This window comes from Trichechus manatus, unplaced genomic scaffold (genome assembly GCF_000243295.1).
Source record: "Trichechus manatus latirostris isolate Lorelei unplaced genomic scaffold, TriManLat1.0 scaffold00083, whole genome shotgun sequence".
In the NCBI taxonomy this organism is placed as follows: Eukaryota; Metazoa; Chordata; class Mammalia; order Sirenia; family Trichechidae; genus Trichechus; species Trichechus manatus.
Window position 1 is genome coordinate 10,556,869 of NW_004444019.1, and position 19,210 is coordinate 10,576,078.

The following is a 19,210-nucleotide window of genomic DNA, read 5'->3' on the forward strand; positions in this document are numbered from 1 at the left end:
AGATACATAGGCAGGTGATTTGAAATTTTATTGCAGAAGAAATGGAATATACTGACTTAGTAGAGAGGCTGAATCAAATTAAAATCAAGAGCTCAAAATAGAATTATTTTTCTATAAAACACAAGTAGCAGAGTTGTCATATTGAACCAGTGTGCCCTCTCCTTCTCCCTCACACACAGAAATCAGTCCCTAGTGAATTGAAAGCTCACTTTTATTTCTTATAAGCTAATGAAACCACAGAGGCTGTTGGTACTCAGAAAGAAAGATAGAATTCAAGTGGAACCTTCAGTCAGCCCATCCTATGTATACATACTACACACCTTCATTTGGTATAATTTAACAATTTTCTGAAAGCTCATTAATCTCCCAGTCTGAAACTGGGGCAATGAGTGTTTCAGGTTCAGTATTATCAACTCAGGTGCCTTTGCTCAATTGTTTTAAAGTTCAAATGATATACTGCAGTGAATAAGTAGCAAGCATGACATTAAACTGAACATTAATCTGTACTATTAAACTTGATGCTAGTATATGTTCATCAGTTTTACCATGAAAAAGCAAATATTAGGTTGAAAAATTATATAGGACAGTCTGTTTTCATGAAATGTTACCTGTACCATTGGTGGTATGTGATTTTAGTGAAATAATGTACTGTATTAGAAAAAAATATAACTACAATATCACATCTGTAGTTTCATGAACATTATTATTTTGAATGAGTCTACATTTGAAATATGGATAATTTTGGATTCCTTTAATGAATAAAAGTTTAAGTCAGTGATAACACTGGTGGTACGCAGACTTGGTGGTAAGACTTCAGCTAGTACTGTGCGACTGGCCAGACTCATTGTCCTTTTGACAATACTTCGCAGGATGGTAGGTTATTCCAGGTTCTTATGATTCCTGCTTGTGTAATGAGAATTCAGGTGATTTTTGTGATTCTCAGGCTAAAAATAGAGTGGAAAGTTCTGTAAAATATGATCACTTTTAAATCATTTCTGAATTTAGATTGAATTTAGACCTTGATAAGAATGCATATATCTAGTGCTTTATTTTAAGTACTTAGTCATAATTTCTTTAAAAATCTCTTTAGCCTACCAAGGTTTGAATGAATTGCCTTTCTAGAGCAAGGAAACTGGAGATGGATTTTGTCTTAGTCATGCTAAAAAGCATAACTGAACATTAAACAAAGTATCTGATTGCCATTTTATCCCCTATCTTTGTAAGCCCTTTTATTTTCAATAGGGAAATTACAATTCACTGGTGTGTGTGTCTGTGTGTGTCTGTGTGTGCAGGTGTGCACGTATGTGTTAGTAAAGGTAGAAAGTAAAAAGGCAGAAGGGCAAATAATACTTTTCTAAAAGTAATTTCCATCTTTATCAATATAATAGTGAATTCTACTTAGTCTGTTAAATTGATGAATAAATGTGACTAAAAAATGCTGCATGTAATATGAAGTCCTAAGGATAGTTAAGGTATAACTATTTCCTTTACTAGGTCTAACAAAAAAGTATTAATGATCATAATTTTGCAGCCCGGCAATATTAAAACTTCATTCTTTGTCTAAATCATCTAATGATAATTTGGAAGATTGTATACTTGCTTATAAAGAAAATGGCTGTCATAAAGAATCACTTATCAATGGATATATATTAATAGCTTACGACAGGAGATTGATACAAGGGCATACTCTCAGAAGTATGATTATATTTCTTACTTTACTGAAAACCCTCTTTGATGTCTAAATAAACAGGGATACTGCAAAATCCCCCATAGCCTGTTTAAATTGCTTGTATCTTTGTGTTTTTTTCTCTATGTGGTAGCAGATGATTGAATTTAGACAACTCCCTTGAAAACGTTAACTCTTTATTACTAGTAAATCAGCGTAATTTAATTCTCCAAATTCAATTCCTTTGGAATGTCCCATAAATTTTCTTTTCTTTCTTTTTTCTTTTTTGTTTGTTTGGGGGATTGGTTTGTGAATATAGCAACTAAAAATGTACTTCCTACATATCTAGTTTTTTCTTATTTTCACAAAGAGTCAGGTTTCATAAGTTAAGAATATTTTATAATAAATGTTAGTATTACTCTGAAAAACTGAACCCTACCATTTGCTTATTTTTTCAAAATGCAAAAACTGCACATATCTATCTTTTAAACATTAAAAACAAAAATAAACCATTGCTGTCGAGTTGATTCTGACTCATAGTGACTCTATAGGACACAGTAGAACTGCTCCATAGGGTTTCCAAGGGGTGGCTGGTGGATTCGAACTGCTGACCTTTTCGTTAGCGGCCGAGCTCTTAACCACTGCGCCACCAGGGCTCCTTTAAAACATTATGTGAAAAAAATACTTTTTGTGTCAAGGTAATAATTAATGAGGAGCTATGTTTAGAGTGTCATAATATTTTTAACTGGCCAGTCATAACTTTTAATTGGTGTTTGCTTTTAAACATCGTGGTAAATGATATGTTGATGAAGCAAATGTTTTTGTAGAAAAAGTTTATAGAAGGTGGGGTGGGGTGATCCCTGAATTTGAAATTGGCTTTATCATAAGACACTACCTGTGGAATGATTCCTAGACAGATTGTTAAGAGCGTGAACAACTTCTTCACAAACTCTGCTCTTAAGTACTAAAGTGAAGATTTTGCTTTTTCTCTCGCTGGGGTTAGATAAAGCCAAGCAGTTAGTAGAATCATAACAGTTTTAAAAAATAATTTGCATGATTGCATTAAATATTTATTCTTATGGAAAAGCTTCTCAGAGTTATCTATATTTAGTCCATAGCATGATGATGAATTGTATGATTATAATTTACAAACTTCATCTTTTGAAAAAGTGACTACGAGAGTTTGCCTGGACCCATTTTCACGTCCTCTTTTTTTTCTAGATGCTTTGATGGATTCTTTCTGACAGAATGCCCTTTCAGAAATTCTTCCCAGAAAAATAATGTTGGCCTAAAATAGGAAAGTTTACAAATATAGATAAATATGTCAATAAGGAAATGATACAGTATATCAAGGGAAGAACTTCCATTAGGAAATTTGGTTGATGAGATTTTTCAAGGTATCTCTTCTCATTTTGCTGTGCCCATCTGTCTTAAATGGAACAAAAGGAGCAATAAGTTTCATTGCGTATAAACTTTTAGTAAGTGAAAGGTATAATGGACAATATATATATAATATTTATATACATACACAATGGAACAATAACAAATATATATATTTATACACACATACATGTATCTGTATTTTAAAAAACCTGTTTCTGGCAACAGAACAACAATATACGCGTATACACACACGTATACATATATGTATAAAACAAACAAACAAAACAAAAACCTGTTGCCATCGAGTCAATTCCAACTCGGGGCAACCCTATGTGTTACAGAGTAGAACTGCTCCACAGGATTTTCTTGGCTGTAATCTTTACGGAAGCAGATCTCCAGGCTTTTCTTTTGTGGTGCCAGTAAGTGGGTTTGAATGTCCAATCTTTAGGTTAGTAGTCCAGTGCAAACTATTTGCGCCATGTGATAATTTTTCATTGGATTATGAACATTCAATATAAGGATGACATATCAAAGATTTAGCATATCTGGCATATAGTAAGCATTCAATAAAATACATATTATACATATATCACTGTATTAACATTAAAATATGAAATATTAATATAAATGAAATAATTTTTAATATAATGTGTTATATAAAGTATTGAAAGAATTTATATGTATGTATATATGTGTATGTGTGTATGTATATGTATGCATATATTGTGTATATATGTATATATATGTGTGTATATATACACACACACGTAATTCTTTTTATTAAACATGGATTCCTGAATTTGCAATACAGAGTCCTCCTTTATTAATAACAGAAATTATCCTAAGAAGCCTTGTGTGTAAATTTTAAAAACAAATGTAAGCATTTGATAAATTATAACTCTTAATATCTAATAATTAAAATATATAAACTTTTTATTGTTATAAGAAGTAATGTATATATGTATCATAAAACTCTTAAAACAGAAACCTATGTCCTTCATAATATAACTATGCATATCCATGGTTCTCTTTTTTAAATTATTAAAATTTCATTAAAAACTGATAAATTGTGACATGCCGCAAGTAGAAAAGGAGGAAAAGGAGTCGTTGGAAGCATTTGCAAAGAATTATCTTTTTATAGTTGTAGAATACTTTAAACCTACAAATACTAAGTTTAATTCCTCTTGTTTAAGTTTGAGAGAGTTGCCGTTCAATAGTGGAAAAATATAAATTCATGTAAGTACTTAGATTTTCTTATTTGTTTGACTACCAAGCTGCATCCATGTATATAGCATCTTATTAAAACCAGCATATTGATACTTATTAAAAGCACAGTTCTAGATTACTAGCTTGCATAATTTTGAGGTGAAGTTCTAAAATTCCTTCTCAGTACTTCTCTGTATGTATTTCTTCTAAGTTCCCTCCTATTAGAGAGGAAGCAACCATCCCAACGCTTATCTCCCCATTACCAGAAATAATTTTTTTTGTACATATTGATACTTGTTGATGATGATATTTTATGTTTGCCTGTTGTTAAGAAAAATAAATCAAGCCACTTTTTATTTATGAGCTTCAATTTTACTTCCTACTGTGATCTGCATTCTTTTTCCCTGTAGGTTGATACAGGTAAGCGTTGTGAAGTTTTTTTTGTTGTTTGTTTTTCTTAATTTGAGTAATATTGTATCACATACAAATATTCTGCTGACCTATATTTTATTTGCCAACCTTTACTGGTAAAAACTGTGTATTGAGTACATAAAGTCACTTGAATCATCTTAATAAACTCAAATTAACTTAATTTTGACCGTGAGACTCCGTCATATGAGGCCAGCAGGCTATTCAGTCTCAATAATCATCAAGGTTTAATTCTCCAACCCCCAGAGATGTGCTCATACACTACCAAAGCATTATAGAGGCCCATCCAGTCACCAAGTTCGTAATGGCTACCACAGAGAATCTCAGGAGACTCTATGCCATCCTTGAAGCATGGAGATCTTTGAGGAAACAGATCTCTTGTGCCTCTGGTCCAGCCTCCCTAGATACACAACACAGCCATCTCCTTAAAGGTTTTGCCACATGTCCCGGGAATTGCCAACAATCCACACGAGTTTCTGCCACCTTCGTGGCTGCCGACCTCCAGCCACATCAAGTCTGGGGAAATTTCTCCAGCATACCTCTTGATGTCTTCAGTGTCATCCCCACCACTCTCCAAATCTTCCAGGATTCCTCTCATAAAATCCACAGTATACTTCTTATTTTATAAAAAAGCCCCTGAGACAAGGAAATAGAGAATAGTTAGCTTGATTTAAATATAGCTTTAAAAACTGAGGGAAAACAAATAAAAATGAATATCTTAAACTATGTTTCCACTTCACTATTAGCATTGTTTTTATTCTTCTTCTTTTGTTTTTGAAGTGGACAAAACTGACCAGACTCTATTAATATAAGAACAATTTTATAAGGAAATATTCCTTTCTTCTGTAGCCTTGGCACCACATACATTATTGAGGTCTTAATTTCCTTTATAAGTACATTTTATCTTTAACATTGTCACGTTGTGTGCGATAGTTCCAGATGATTTTCTGATCAACACTGCAGGACCAGGCAGTGTTTCATTCTGTTTTACGTGGGGTCAATATGAGTCGGCACCTAACAACAACAACAACAGTCTTTCAGAAGCAGATCACCAAGTCTTTGTTTCAAGGTGCCTCTCGGTGGATTTGAACTACCAACCTTTTGGTTAGCAGTCGAGTGATTAACTGATTATGCCACCCAGGTTCTCCTCATGTGTGATTAGAAAGCCATTTATACAGATCTGACCTCAGAATCATTATCTCTGAGGGATCACAATAATCTGTAACTACCTCAGCAGCTCGTGAATTTGTGTTTACAAATGGCCTATGAATTTCAGTATGCAGTGGAGAAAATGACTTTCATTGGGCATAAGAATGGCCATGTTTGGGGTCATGGTAATACTGATACACTGGGAGTTGATTTGACTTGCAGCCCTATGACCTGGAAAAAAATTACAGCATGTTTGTACTTGGTTTTCTTACTTGTAAAATGGGAATAATATTATTACCTATTACCTACTTCTCGTAACTATTGAACAGATAAAAATAGTAAGAAATTTCTGGTATTTGAAAACTACACTTAGCAACTGTAAGTCATTATTTTATTCATGATTGACACAGTGGCTGCAACAAAGGGCTCAAGCATAACAACAATTGTAAGGATAGCACAGGACCAGGCAGTGTTTCGTTCTGTTTTACGTAGGGTCACTATGAGTCGGAAATGACTCCACAGCACCTAGCAACAGCAATTTTATTCATATTTTCTATATTAGACCAAGGTCCTAAAGTAGAACAGAAAGCTGAGCATTCCAGATTTCTACTCATCTAATGTAGTTGGGAACTGATTTGATTTTTTTTCTTAAAATCTACTTAACTATATTTCTTTACTCATTGTAAATTGCTAGGAAAAAAATGGACAGTTCAACTTTGTTAACTTAAAATATCTGTAGTAAAGTGGTAACTGCATCTAACTATTATTTTATGGTTGCCTAACTGAATAGTCTCAGAAACCATCCATGAATTGTAATAAGTAAACTGGGCTTGGAAGTTCATACTGCAAAGCTAAGCTGTTGGTTACCTATTTTTCTTGTTCAGATATTGCAATATATGACATTTTTATGATTCCTCCTTTATAAATATTCTCTTCTACCAACATTATTTCAGGGTCAGATCATTTTGAGTCTTGCAAAATAATTAGAAACTGTTAAAAAACCATACCAACCAGTTGATTTATTAGAAATTTTTACAGATTTTATTTCAGTTATTTGGAAAACATTTTTCATTTTTTTCTTTCTTTCATGTATTGTTGGCTGTTTTGAGTTTGATGTTATTTTCTTCTCTGCATGTACCAATTATTCGTGTCAGCCGAAAGTCTCAGGCTAGGTAATTATTTCAGAAACTTTATTATTTAATATGCTTCAAATGGCATTTACTTGTATGTGATATAAGCCATTTCCAGCTACTTATTTTTCTTAATTTATTATTTTGTATACCAGGTTTATTTTCCAGACAAAAGCATTTTTTACCATATTCATCTATTCATTCCTTTGCTGTGACATTTGATTATTTTTAGATCAATATTTTATCAACGCTACTGCTGTGCAGTTAAGTATAAACTGTAAATATTCCACATCCATTTTTTAAATAAAATAACGAGGTAGGAACTGATTATGAAAGTAGATCATAATGATGGATAATCTTCTTAGAGACGTGTTTTGGGGATATTGTGCAGTTTGATGTAAATTCTATGAAAGAAGCAAAAACGTGATTCTCTGTTACTGTACATTTTTATTTCAATGCAGTTAATTCTTTAGTTATTATTTATTCTTCCATAAACAATACATTATTTAAAAAAAATATTTTGAAACACATACATTATAGTCATTTATCTTGTAGGGTAAAAATCAATCCCCCAGACTATTTCGGAAATTTTATAAATGATCAAAGGATTGAAACTTTGATATTACTTGAGGAAAATACACCAAGGCACTAGAAAATGATATTTATAAGCCTATATTAATGGATAAAAAGAAGACCAGACATTTCTTTTTCAGAACAAGAAAATAGGCAAAATATTATAAAACCTTGAAAGAATGTCCAAAATACACAGTGTTCCAAATTGTTATTTTAAAGAGAATTGGACAGTTCAAAAAGCACAAAGTTTAAAATGAGATGGTGCTCTAAGAAAGAAATAGGAATGGATCAGTTAGGTTTCTCAGGCATTGATTTAATTACCTTTGTTGTTCTTAATGTATCTTTTTGAATCTGTTGCTTTCTTTTAGAGCAGAAGGCACTACCCCCTACGTCTGATGATAATACAAATTTGATTATCAAGGAGAAGTTTCATCAATCTTCATTCTCAAATGTCGAGGGTGTTAGACTCTTTCTATGCTAAGCACAGTGGAAAGTGATCCAGTTTCTCCCTGAAAATGGAATAGGAGTTTGATAGCCCAAATGTGACCAAATGGCGTTGTTGTTGTTGTTAGGTACCGTCAAGTCGGTTCCAATTCATAGTGACCCTATAGGACAGAGTACAATTGCCCCATAGAGTTTCCAAGAAGCGGCTGGTGGATTTGAACGGCCAACCTTTTGGTTAGCAGTCGAGCTCTTAACCACTGCACCACCAGGGAGTGATAGCAATAATAACATAATTAGAGGTAATTTGCAAAACATATCTGTCTTAGTTACCTAGTGCTGCTATAACAGAAATACCATAAACCCACTGCCATCGAGTTGATTCCGACTCATAGCGACCTTATAGGACAGAGTAGAACTGCCTCATAGACTTTCCAAGGAGCGCCTGGTGGATTAGAACTGCCAACTTTTTGGTTACAACCGTAGCTCTTAACCACTACACCACCAAATGATGAGCAGTAGGGTATAAATGTCTTGCATTTTGGAATGGGTATAAATTCCAGTATTGCCAACAATATTTCAATAGACCATTGTGCACATCTAGATGTAGATAATTGCTCACTAATTTTTTGCTATTAAAGAGTTTAACAAATTATTTCAAACAGGTCTATAAAGTTAGTCCTCTAGCAACATAGTTATAAAGACTGGATGAAGATTTCACTGAGAAGTGATAGGGTGACCAAAAAGCATATTCCAAGGATGATATAAGTAAAAATACTATCTCTCCCTCCTGCAGCAGTGATACAGTGTTAGTGAGCTGTGCACGGCCACCATCACCTTGCCATTAATATAAGATTAGCTCCAAAGGGGCTTTCTTTGCTATTAATTTCTCCAATTAAAGAAAATGGCTTCAATATATCCCCAAGTTATGTTTAAGTTAAATGACTAGTAAATCTTAGAATCCATTATTGTTTCATTTGATAGAGACACAATTTGAGGCAAAGATCTTCTTAAGTTCCACTTCCCCTTGGGGTGATACTGTTGAATGGTGGCCAGTATGCCCAGTATTTGAAAGAGTAAAATTTTCCTTCAAATGCAGGGGGATGAGGAGGGGCTAATTAATTTTTCCTCACATTTTGGCATTTTATAAAGTTACTTAAACTTTACCACCCAATTTGCATGTGCCATGAAAGAATAAGTACTGAAATTCTAAATTTTTAAGTAAGTGTGTAAAAGTAATGAAAAAAAATCCTTAGTGTTATATTTTTCAAGATTTAATGTGCTTTGAGAGGTATGGACATAAAGGAGACTGGTGATAAAAATGATAAGTCACTCTACAGTACTTGGATTAAAGTGCTCTGTTCTCACCTTAGCTAAGCTGCTAATCAAATGTATCACCCTGGGCAAATTATCTAAATTTAGTTTCCTTTCCTGGGATGTGATGGACATAGAATTAGGTAAACTGTAAATTTCCACTGGGTTTTAACATTTTAGTAATAACATATCTATAATTTTTATTCTTTTGATATAATATTTTATATCATGCTTTTAAAAATAAAAGTGACATTCTGCATTTGCCTTAGTTGTTAGTGAGGCTTTAAAATTTTTCATGATGTCTTATAAGATATTACTATTTTAAAAATTATAAATTGAATATATAAGGGGAAATTAATTCTGACGCTTTCTAAATACCAAGCACTGTGCTTGTCGGTTGACATAAATTATATTCTTCAGTCAAAAAACCATCAGCAAGTTAAACATTACTGTGCTCAATTACAGAGATGGAATCCTAAACTTAGAAAGGTGAATTGACCTTATTGTATTTCACAAAGCGGCAAATCAGGTCTGCCTAACCCTAAAGACTATTTTTCCTCCACTGGTCACTATGAGTCAGAATTAATGGCAGTAGGCTTGGTTTTTTGGTTTCGGTACCATTTTAAACGTACCTTCTTTTCCTTTGAACAAAATATGGGACTTTTTTTTATGTTTTACAATTTTAAATTGATATTGTGACAGAAAACTGTAGAACATGAAAAACAATCCATATGTATGTTAACAGGTTAGACAGTAAACTCCTCATCTATAATATTGTATCTTTCCATTTCCTGAGAAAATTAGACAATAATTTATTTGTTCTAAAACCTGTTGAAACTCACCTCCAGATCAGTTATACAGTAAAAGCTGCAAAAGCCGAACTTGTGTAAGGCAGAAACCTGTCAGAGAAGGAAGACTCAATTATTTATCACCAAAACGAGCAATAGAATAGTCTAAGACTGCACCCTGTCAAAGGCGGAAAACCTGTGGGACCCGGAAAAACAAGGCAATCCCGTCGAGTTCTGACTCTCACAGGTTTCACTGTAATAATAATGAAGAGAGTTTTTTTATGAATGGTTGCAGACTTTTTCTCAATGTGAACTCTCTGTCAAATAGCATTTTTCCATTATGTATATAGAAAAGAGTTTAGCTCCAGCGTAAAATTAAGCAAGAATTATCTTACATAGTATCTTGCAAAGACAGGTGCTTCTGCTGTGTTATCATTTCCAAGGTAGCTAAACAGAGCATCATAAATGAAAGATTATGTTACCAGGTGTGAAATAAACAAAAGAAGAATACTTTACAAAAAAGAATACTTGATAAAACCTTAAAAATAGATGACATTTTTTGGTAAACATCACCACTAGCAATAATACATATGGAGCTAGGGAAGAGACCAAAAATTTACCTAGTATATGAAATACATGGTGAAAACTAAGCCAATGTTGATTTATTAGAAATAGGAGAATTTATGAAAACAAGTTTCTTTATGATTAAGTTTTATTAAGTGGAGTATTTTTGCCAGCTTTTTGATAACCATGGGTTCTGTTAGTTGTGATATTTAGTGTGTAGTAAATAAAAGTATGTCCAGAATACAGCGCTGTTGTTGGTTAAGTTTACAGTGTCTGTGCTTTTTTTTTCTTTTCTTTTCTGTTTAGTTGTTTAATTGAAAGCTGTTTCAGTTTGTTTCTTACAAGTAGGCTAGTCCTAAAGACTCTTGGGTGTAATGTCTGTCTCAAGCTCGTGAACAGAAATGGTATACAATTGCTTTTTAGATATATAGTTGTCAATGGTTTCTTAGAGAGGAAAGACATTTTGAAAAACTGGAAAGTGGAATGGTTCCCGTTTCCTATTCAATTAATAAGGCATCTCAAAATAGGCAGTTGTATAAGTGTATAATTTGGGGAAATATTATTATTTTTTATTGCTTCATGGGAGCTGGCATCATAAAGAGTTTCCGAAGCAAAATTCTGGGTTCACCAAGTCTCAATTGGATGGCCCTGGTATTTGAGAAGGGCAGCCATTTTCAGAGGGTAGCAGATCTGGAGTCAGGAGACTGTCAACAAGGGAATATAGAAATGTGGGCAGAATTTCACAGAACAACAAAGGGACTTAACTAATTTCCCATTACAGTAATTGCTATTCCACATTATCATATTTCTACATCTTGTCTTTCTGCTAGAATCATAACACTTCAACAGCAAATGACACATTACTAGATAACGCCTTATTCTTCTTAGCCATCAACGGCTTTTGGCAATTTGGATCCTAGAAATGGTGAGGAAAAAATATTGGAAAAAGTGAAGAAAGGGAGGGGCACATATAACTAAAGATAAAAGTGTTCAGGGTCACAATTTTTTGAGGGCAAATTCCTGAATACCTGGTGTCTTCCACTGCAGCAGCTGATGCCAACTGACATTCCTGAAGCAGCAGATAAGTACCTAAGACTATTTAAGATTCAGCAACAACAACGAAAAACAACTATTCATTATACATCTATTAAGTGTTATTAAGATAGTTGGCAATTAATGAGATAGTCTACTTTAAAGTCTTATGTATTTTTACCAAAGTTTATAACTCAGAATTACTTCTTACCAGTGTATCAATGGCTTGAATTTCAGAATGCATTCTCTGTCAGAGAATAATTGAGGAGTATAATTCTACTGAACTCTTTCCTATGTAGGGAAGGAGTTGAGTTGGTAACTCTAAAGGAAGTATCTCCTGTCGTCATGAAATTTCAAGAAATGAGATATTTAAGACATTGAAACTTGAAGCAGGAGGACTTTTTCTCATGTTTGTAAATAAGAATATTATATCATAAATATATTATATATATAAATATATAAAATATAAATATATTTCATGGCCAGGATTGTTCACCTTACAGGTGATCTAATGTCTTAACCTAGTTTTGTTAAGACATTATGCAGGAACAGAAGTAAACAAAAATATGAGGTAATTGCCTGTTGTTTTACTTTGCTCATCACTATTTACATGTGTCATTTCTCTGAGTTTTCTTTCTTTTCATTCTGCTTCTCACACTTCCATTCATGCTAAATTGTCCTCAAGTTGAAGACTTTTGCTCTAAGACCGGTGTATATATTATATTGATGCCATTTGAAACCTTTTTATGCCTTTTTAATGTTTAGGAATCTAATAATGACAACTAGAATATTGTTATATTAGTTTCAGGTGGACCTGGTGACAGTCTCATGTAGTTGAAAATCATTTTGGTATAGGATTTCTGAAAGCACATAAGGACTTAAAGTTGTAAAGGCATATATTCTACTTTAATGGAAAAAGTAACCAGATGAATCAGGATAGAAATAGAAAGATGTGATATCAGAGTTTCAAAATTATAAAGAAGGGGTCTTGAGAGAGATTTTCTGATATTCTATGAGCTTCTTTATGACAACCACTCAGATTAGTGAGATGAAAACCCTCTGTTTGAGGAGGAAAAACATGCAGTCTTGATTATCTGACATGCATTTGACATCTCTTACTTCCAGTAACTTCTTCCTTACATCAGATGCTAATCCATGCCACTGCAATAGGGCTTATTATCTCAAATTCTCTTCTACTCTAACCTAAAAGAGCAATCACTCCCCTCCTCTCCCCTCCCCTCTCCATCACCGTCACCAACTCCATCTCTATATCATCTATCTCTTTCTCTCTGTAATAATATGCAATTACATATAAAACAGGGCTTTTTACTTAAGGAAGGATAGCATGGATTCCCCCACACATCCGTCAGTTTGTCATACTGTGGGGGCTTGCATGTTGCTGTGATGCTAGAAGCTATGCCACCGGTATTCAAATACCAGCAGGGTCACCCATGGTGGACAGGTTTCAGCTGAGCTTCCAGACTAAGAAAAGGAAGAAGGACCTGGTGGTCTACTTCTGAAAGGAATTAGCCAGTGAAAACCTTCTGAACAGCAGCGGAACACTGTCTGATATGGTGCCAGAAGATGAGCCCCTCAGGTTGGAAGGCATTCAAAAGATGACTGGGGAAGAGCTGCTTCCTCAAAGCAGAGTCAACCTTAATGACATGGATGGAGTCCAGCTTTCAGGACTGTCATTTGCTGATGTGGTGCGACTCAAAATGAGAAGAAACAGCTTCAAACATCTATTAATATTCGGAACATGGAATGTACCAAGTATGAATCTAGGAAAGTTGGATATCATCAAAAATAAAAAGGAACACATAAACATTGATATCCTAGGCGTTAGTGAGCTGAAATGGACTGGTATTGGCCATTGTGAATCAGACAATCATATGGTCTACTATGCTGGTAATGACAACTTGAAGAGGAATGATGTTACATTCATTGTCAAAAAGAGCATTTCAAGACCTATTCTGAAGTACAATGCTGTCAGTGATAGGATAATATCCACACACCTACAAGGAAGACCAGTTAATATAACTATTATTCAAATTTATGCACCAACTACTAAGGCTGAAGATGAAATTGAACATTTTTACCAACTTCTTCAGTCTGAAATTGATCAAACATGCAATCATGTTTGGTAATTACTGGTGATTGGAATGTGAAAGTTGGAAACAAAGAAGCACCAGTTGTTGGAAAATACAGCCTTGGTGATAGAAACGGTGCTAGAGATCCCATGATAGAATTTTCCAAGACCAACAACTTCGTCATTGCAAATACCTTTTTCAACAACATAAACGGCGACTATACATGTGGACATAGCCAGATGGAATGCACAGGAATCAAATTGACTACATCTGTGGAAAGAGACAATGGAAAAGGTCAATATCATCAGTCAGAACAAGGCCAGGGGCCAACTGTGGAACACACCATCAGTTCCTCCTATGCAAGTTCAAGTTGAAGCTGAAGAAAATTAGAACAAGTCCATGAGAGCCAAAGTACAACCTTGAGTATATCCCACCTGAATTTAGAGACCATCTCAAGAGTAGATTGACGCGTTGAACACTAATGACCGAAGACCAGACAAGTTGTGGAATGACATCAAGGATATCATACATAAAGAAAGCAAGAGGTCATTAAAAAGACAGGAAAGAAAGAAAAGACCAAAATGAATGTCAGAGGAGACTCTGAAACTAGCTCTTAACATTGAGTAGCTAAAGCAAGTGGAAGAAATGATGAAGTAAAAGAGCTGAACAGAAGGTTTCAAAGGGCGGCTCAAGAAGACAAAGTAAAGTATTATAATGAAATGTGCAAAGACCTGGAGTTAGAAAACAAAAGGGGAAGAACACGCTCAGCATTTCTCAAGCTGAAAGAACTGAAGAAAAAATTCAAACCTTGAGTTGCAGTATTGAAGGATTCTACGAAGAAAATATTAAACTATGAAGGAAGCATCAAAAGAAGATAGAAGGATTACACAGAGACAGTATACCAAAAAGAACTGGTCATTGTTCAAACATTTCAGGAGAAAGCATATGATGAGGAACCAATGGTACTGAAGGAAAAGGTCCAAGATTCACTGAAGACATTGGCAAAAAACAAGGCTCCAGGAAGTGATGGAATACCAACAGAGATGTTTCAACAAATGGATGCAGTGCTGGAGTGCTCCCTTGTCTATGCCAAGGAATTTGGAAGAGAGCTACCTGGCCAACTGACTGGAAGAGATGCATATTTATGCCTATTCCCAAGAAAGGTGATCCAACCGAATGCAGAAATTATCAAACAATATCATCAATATTACACACAAGTAAAATTTTGCTGAAGATCATTCAAGAGCGGCTGCAGCAGTACATCGGCAAGGAACTGCCAGAAATCCAAGCCAGATTCAGAAGAGGACGTGGAACCAGGGCTATCATTGCAGCTGTCAGATGGATCCTGGCTGATAGTAGAGAATACCAGAAAGATGTTTACCTGTGTTTAATTGACTATACATAGGCATTCGATGGTGTGGATCATAACAAATTATGGATAACATTTCAAAAATGGGAATTCTAGAACACTTAATTGTGCTCATGAAGAACCTGTACACAGATCAAGAGGCAGTCATTGGAACAGAACAAGGGTATACTACGTGGTTTAAAGTCAGGAAAGATGTGCATCAGTGTTGTATCCTTTCACCATACTTATTCAGTCTGTATGCTGAGCAAATAATCCGAGCAGCTGGACTGTATGAAGAAAAATGGGGCATCAGGATTGAAGGAAGACTCGTTAACAACCTGCGATATGCAGATGGCACAACCTTCCTTGCTGAAAGTGTAGAGGACTTGAAGCACTTACTGATGAAGATCAAAGACCACAACCTTCGGTATGGATTACACCTCAACATAAAGAAAAGAATCCTCACAACTGGACCAATAAGCAACATCATGACAAATGGAGAAAAGATTGAAGTTGTTAAGGATAATTTTTCTTGATACTGCAATCAATACCGATAGAAGCAACAGTCAAGAATTCAAACGACACATTGCATTGGGCAAATCTGCTGCAAAAGACATCTCTAAAGTGTTAAAATGCAAAGATGTCACCTGGAAGACTAAGGTGTGCCTGACCCAAGCCATAGTGTTTTCAGTTGCATCATATGCATGTAAAAGCTGGACGATGAATAAGGAAGACGAAAGAAGTATTGACGCCTCTGAATTGTGGTGTTGACAAAGAATGTTGAATATACAATGGACTACCAAAAGAATGAACAAATCTTGAAAGAAGTACAACCAGCATGCTCCTTAGAAGCAAAGATGGCGAGACTACATCTCACATCCTTTGGACATGTTATCAGGAAGGATCAGTCCCTGGAGAAGGACATCATGTTTAGTAAAGTAGAGAGTCAGCAAAAAAGTGGAAGACCCTCAACGAGATGGATTGACACAGTGGCTGCAACAGTGACCTCAAACATAACAAAGATTGTGAGGATGGCACAGGACCAGGCAGTGTTGTTTTCTGTTGTACAAAGGGTCGCTATGAGTTAGAACCAACTTGACGGCACCTGACATCAACAACAACAGCATGAATTGGGTGAGAAATGTTCATTTTTAAAGCCTGTATTTCGTCGACTTAATAAACATTTTTATAGCATTTACTATGTTCCAGGCATATTTCTAAATAATTTACAAATATCATTTACTTCTCACCAAAAAAAAAAAATTAGTGAGGTACCATTAGTATGCCTGTATTACAGACAAGGAAACTGAGGCACAGCGAGGATGAGTACTTTGCCCAGGATCAGAAATACTGGTAAACGACAGAGGTGGTTCTTAACCATTATGCTGTGCTCTTCTCCATGAAATTATATACATACTTCTCTGTGACATCTTTGATGTGTTTATGTGGTTCTGTTCCTAGCTATACCAACTTTGAGTTTATACTACAGATTTTCCTAAGGTTCTTGTGCAGTGCACATAGTATGTGTGTGTGCATGTGTGTGCACATGTGCACACTTAGGAGTTGTGTGTCTTTGATATTATCACAGCATTCATGGAAACATTGTCACTAATGGAACCTTAAAATAGGAGGCAAGGCATAAGTATTCCAAAAAATATTCCTAGCTGATTGTATTGTCAGACCTTGAGTCACTCATGACTTAGTTTTGAGTTTGTTTACTCCCTGCACTGTAAGGTAGTTAGATTCATTGATTTTATTTGTGTTTAAATTCTAGACCCAGATCAGGATGTATTTTGATTTCTAAAGCAGCCAGTAAGGATATTTCTCCTCAAGATAGAGTAGACCCTTGGCATTTGAAAGAATTTCATGCCAACACTTTAATAAATTCCTAAGTTTGTAAGAATCACAATAGCATATTATTCTCATAAAAAGTGTAGTAAAAAATAAATGAAAACTTTATATGACCACTTTCTAATCTCTATAGCTCTAAAAATATTGAGGTAAATCTATATAAATTTATTGTAATAAATATGCAATAAAATAAAAATCTATATCACATTACATTTTATAACCAATAAGGCCACTAGTAACACACCTATAGTGAAGCAAAATTGGGTTTATGTACTTGCTGCACCAAAAGAGAACATTCCAGTGGAATCTTAGCAGTGATTCTGAGGAGGGGCTGGGGAAAGCAGGCCTAATTTGATTGACCAATTTTTAATTTAATGCAACAATTATTTTTGTGCTAGGTTACTGAGGATTAGAGCTAGGGCTTGTCAATGTTTAATGCTACCTCCTTAAAATGTTATTTTTGAAAATCTGGTAAGTATAACAGACAGTGGCATTTATGTGTTTGTTTATATAGGTAGTTATATTGTTACAGAAACTTTTTTATTTGAAAAGTTTCAAATTTTGAAATGTACAAGGCATGAAAGGACAGAATTTGTTTCCATGCTCACTAGGTATAAAAGGTGGAGGGGAGACACTGCTGAGAACATAACTCTTACCTAATGAAGTCAAATAATTATTAGCTTGGATATGCAAATGATTATACCACTTCATAATCTCTCTGCTACTCTGTGAGATGAATTATCATTGTTTGGCAGACTGCTTGATTCCTGGAAAGGATAAAATTTTCTCCTTCTCCCTCAGAGTGTCTGGTGGGTTTGAACCACCAACATCTCAGTTAGAAGCCAAGCCCTTTAACCACTGCACTACCAGATCTCCTTCATATGTATATATATATATATAGATATATATGAAACAGCTATAAATTTTCAAGCTGGGAGGGTAATTACATTTGGAAAGAGTTACACATTTTACAAGAAGCAAAATCTTTCCCCTTTTCTCTTTTGCTCGAGGTTTTTGGCTCCTTATCAGAAGCAGTGCATTGCGGTGATTACTGATGAACTAAGTGATGGATGTGTGTTGATCATATAATTGTAAAATGTGAAGGAAGCAAACAATGCAATGGAAATTTACCAAACATCAGATACGCCTGTGGCATAGGATGCTTGGTGCAAGGATAAAAAGAAAAGGAGAGAGGCCCACCTTTCAAGGAGCTGCATAACAATAGCAGGGAATATAACAACAACTACAACAACAAAAAGCTAGAGACTAAAATGTGAACGCAAAAATTTACCAACAACATTCCATGGGAAGTTAGAAAAGGAAAAATAAATTGATTTGATGGATGTGAAAATTCTTAAAAATGTATAAACATATACACACATGCTATTAAACATTTCATTAATTCACATTTATTAAATAATTAAATTATATGAATATAAGACTACCAGAAAATCCAGGGCATATAGTCAATGTAACTCTATCAAGGAACCTTATACAGATTTTTTTTTATAACAGGTAAGAATCACTTGCCTAATAATAGAGAAATAGCTGTACAATTGACCTGGTAGCATTGATGCTTATTAAAGCAATCTGCCTAACGCTTGTACATAGGAATAACATAGTAAAAAATACTGTATGTCTTGGGCATTTTTTTTTTCTTCGAGATTGTCTAAGTCCTTCTTGGCCTTCAGCATTTCCTTAATAATTTGTGGATCACCTTGTATATTTGCAGAAATACTTCCTAGGATTTTTTTTTTTTTTTTTTTGGGTGGAGGGAGGGATTGCATTGACTATGTATTTTTAGAACCACAGATTTACACATTTGTTATTCTGTAGTTATTGAGCACAGTTCTATTTATATGTGTAAATTGGGTCAAATTTTGTTCAATTCTTCTGTGTCCTTAGTGATTTTTATTCTGCATGTTCTGTCAGTAACTAGAGATATATTTGAATCTCTCCGTGTACTTGACAGATGGATCTTGGCTAAAAGCAGAGAAAACCAGAAAGATGTTTACCTGTGTTTTATTGACTATTCAAAGGCATTTGACTATGTGGATCATAACAAATTACGGATAACATTGCAAAGAATGGGAATTCCACAACACCTAATTGTACTCATGGGGAGCCTGTACATAGACCAACAGACAGTTGTTCAAATAGAACAAGGGCATATTGCTTGGTATAAAGTCAGGAAAGGTGTGCGTCAGGGTTATATCCTTTCACCATACTTATTCAGTCTGTATGCT

The 19,210-nt window shown here is 34.6% G+C and overlaps 1 protein-coding gene across 1 annotated transcript in view; it reads left to right on the forward strand.

Annotated features, from left to right (window-relative positions):
• The window catches only part of RIMS1 (regulating synaptic membrane exocytosis 1), a 504,415-nt gene that overhangs the window by 237,944 nt on the left and 247,261 nt on the right, over window positions 1-19,210 (forward strand). The gene's annotated exons all lie outside the window — the stretch shown is intronic.